Raw genomic sequence first — 4131 nt, forward strand, 5'->3', positions numbered from 1 at the left:
TGCGGCACTTCGTGTCACCCTTTGAGTGACCTTCATACGAAAAATGTTTGCGTGAATTGATCATGGTGAATGAGGGAAGTTGTTCAATGGAGAATCAAATATACGATATGTTGATTTCAATTCTCACGTCCCTATATAATTCCCACCGTGAGATCCAAGCACTTCGTGTCACCCTGGGAGTGACCTCCATTCGAAAAGTGTTCGTTATAGATCAAGACCAAAGTGAATGGGGGAAGTAGCTCATAGTAAGTGGGTGAAAGATATGTGTCAACATATCCTATGGTCTCTTTTGTTGGTTTGAACCGTGAGATTCCTATGTTGCGCCTGCTTGTCGTCTTTAAGTCGGCCTCGTTAGTCGTTTAACGACGACTATCCCCTCAAAGGGTTTTAACATAGGATTCAGAACAACTAAAACTCCAAAAATGGATAGTATTTCTAAAGTTGATTTCAACTTTCACTTTCCAACTTCAGGAGCATCGTTGAGATCGGACTTCTGAGGTCTGAAAACAGAGGGTTACACTTACAAAATTACTAAAGAGTTAGTAATTTCTGACAAAAAACGGTAGCTAAATGACTATCAGAATATAAGTTATTCTGGAGATAGTATTTAGTCAAGAATGTCTTGTTGTAGTATCGTTGCAAAAATAATCTTGGGTATATTATTACTTTGTAAAAATTGATTGGATTTAAAAGCAATTCACTTATATAATTTGTTTGTTTTTTTCAGAATGACAAGTGCATTAGTACAATTGTTGGCATCTGATAAACTGATTAGGGATAATTATGCAACTTGGAAATGAAATTTAAATATATACTAGTGATAGAGGATTTACGGTTCGTCCTAACAGAGGATTGTCCTCCCATTCCAAGCTCTAACACAAACCTAACTGTTCGAGATGCGTACGATAGATGGATTAGGGCGAATGACAAAGCCTGTGCCTATATCCTTGCCAGCGTATCTGATGTTTTGGCGAAGAAACATGAAAATATAGGTACTACCAAAGAGATTATAATCTCTACGAGGGATGTTCGGGAAACCATCCTTCTCCCTAAGGCATGATACTATTAAATACATTTACAACTATCGTATAAAAGAGAGGGCCTCTATCAGAGAACATGTTCTGTACATGATGGTCCATTTCAATGTGGTGAAGCAAATGAGGTTGTCATTGACAAGAGAAGTCAAGTCGGTTTATTCAAGAATCTCTTCCGAAGAGTTTTCTGCAATTCTGCACGAATGCGCTCATGAATAAAATTGAATACAGCTTGACTACTCTTCTGAATGAGCTACAGGCTTACCAGAAAATGATGAGAGCTAAAGGTCTGGAATCGGAAGTACACGTTACTACCGCTAAAAAGAGAGGAACATCCTCCAAAAAGCCTAATGTTGCTTCCTCTTCACAGAATAAGAGTATTCCTGTTAAGAAGAGAAAAAGGAAAGGGAAGAAGAAAATCGTTGGGAGAAAAGGCAAGGCTAACGTTATAGACAAAGGAAAGTGTTTCCACTGCAACGAAGAAGGACACTGGAAAAGGAACTGCCCTCGGTACCTTGCTGAGAAGAGAGTAGAGAAAGCAAAACAGGCAAACTAGTTCCTGAAAATTGCTTGTTGTCCTCAACATACCAGTGGGAGATGTTGTTGTCTGAAGATAATCTTATCAGTTTTTATTTATTGTAATAAGAATTAGTTTATCTTAATGTAAAGAAAAAATTGTATATATTTTTGTAAATGAAATGTTCATTGGCGAAAGTTATGTTTATTCTATTGCATAGCAACTTTTGTTAAAAACCAACCTAGTTAAAAGCCATTTGCAAGTAGTTATTTACCCTAAGTGATAAGTTTAGAACACTTGAAGAGTTCAGAGTGTACAAAAACTTGTTAGGTAAAATAAAAACAAAAATACTTCGATTGGATCAAAGTATAGAATGTTTAAGATTTCTAGGTCTATTTGATAGAATATGAAATCCAGTGAAAAACTTTCTAATTGCCTTAATTATTTTTCCTAACAAAATTCCAATTATTGGAATATTGTTCATTATCACCATGTATTATTTATTTCCATAAAAACTTGCATATATCAATAAAGAGTTATTGAATTAACACTCTAAACAAGTGTTGTTTAGACAGGTCAGATGCATCTTACTCAAAGAGTTGAAAGTACCTCAATGTAATAGGAGGAGTGTATAACTTCCTAGCCATTATTGAGAAACAAGTGTTGTGAGAATAAGATGCATTCCCCATATAGTTTAATAAAAGTCTATTGTACACTAACATGTTTACAATGATTCTCTCGGCTAAAGTGTTAGAGGATCATCTAGTAAGACTAGGAATACCAAGTGAATAACCTAGTGCAAGTGGAAGAAAATTAGGTATGAGATACCGTATGGTAAACCATTGGTATGTGATGCTCTATTTTATTGTATTTCTCTGTAAAACTCAAAAACTCGATTGTATATATTTGAATATATAAGTTACCATTGAAGTCTTAGTCCAAGTGGGAGTTTGTTGGGTTTTATGTCCTAAAACTCGTGGTTTATAAACAATAAAACTTATTCTGAAAAATAAATAAGTTGTTATTAAATATATAAATTGCTTATTTCGTTTTAGAAATCCAATAATATCCATGACTATTACATGAATACTTGAACTTTATGTGGAGACATAAAAGTGGATCAAGTTCGAGTAAATAGTCAAAATGATCTACAGTATATGAATGAGATTGGGTGTCTTATTCTGATAACACTATTGGATACGTCCCAACCTGAAGTTGTTACAAGGAGTTGTAAAGTGCTACAAACGATGTGATACTATTTGTACATGTTATGACATGAGGAATGGATGCATCTTGTGCAATGGATTTGTACAAGATCGGACCACAAAATCAGTCACTCTTACTTTATAACCTTGTTTAATCTTTAAGACTGACTATTTCAAAGCGATGACCTAGGTAACTTAACCTTAATCCTGAGCTAACTATGAACTCCTGTTTATTCCAAATTAATCCTTAGATTTGCATAGGTGAGAGTTGGCTCAACAGCACCGGCTCAATAAACCTCTATTAGGGGTAAAACCGGGTAGATAGCTGGGGACATAGGGTGTAAGATGGAATTCACTCCTACCCGTTTTTAGGGATAGTAGAGAAGTTGTTCCCTTAAGTGCTAACTCTGGGTCTTGAACAAGGGGCCCCACCCTCTCATTGGCCCGATAGGGACTTGGTTTGTTGATTGGATCACAAATCAATTGTTCATTAAAGGATCCATGGGACTTAAGGAATAAGAGGTAATCTTAAATAAACATTTGACTTAGTCGTTATTATGAACAACCTGTGAAGGGTTAACTTACTAAGCATGGTTATATCGAGTAGACATAATATATCTATAGTGGGGGGAGTGCAAATATGGGCTTTAGTGGAATGACCCATTAGTTAACGAATAGGGATTAATTCGGTGTAAGAGTTTAGCCAATTAATCCTCGGATTCCGTGGAGCCCAGATTTGTAGGTCCACGGGCCCCCCTACTAGCTGTAAATGGATTGGCCTTAAAGAGTAGCGTGATAAGTAATTTTGAAACGTTCAAAATTAGAATTAAGGGAATTAGTAGTTGTATGAGATATAATATACGCGTATAATTTGGAATTAAACAAAATTTGAGAATTTAATTAATATTTAAAATATGATTTAAATATTATTCATGAATATGGAATTTGTGTCAAATTAATTTAATATTTTTATATTAAATTAATTAGAATTAATTAATTATTTAATTGATTATTTATTATAATTTTATTAGAAAATTAATTTGTGAAATTAATTTTGTAAAATTAATAAATTTTTAAATTTTGAAAACTAAATTGATTTTAGAAATCAATTTATAAAAAACAAAAATTAGGAAAAGATTGAAAATGAAAAGTTGGAAAAACTCCATTATCTTCAACCAAAGGAGCTTCACTCAAAAATCCACCTTGATTCTTGCTTCAAATCTCCCAACATGAGTTGCACCTCATGCAGCATTCTTCATTGCATGGTTGTCCTGCAATAAATAGAGAAGATTGAAAAGTGGAAATCAAAAGAAGGAAAACTAATGGCATCAATTGAGTTTTTGCTAAAAAAAAACTTGAAGTTGAAGAAGGTGTT

This window comes from Benincasa hispida, chromosome 11 (genome assembly GCF_009727055.1).
Source record: "Benincasa hispida cultivar B227 chromosome 11, ASM972705v1, whole genome shotgun sequence".
Taxonomy (NCBI): Eukaryota; Viridiplantae; Streptophyta; class Magnoliopsida; order Cucurbitales; family Cucurbitaceae; genus Benincasa; species Benincasa hispida.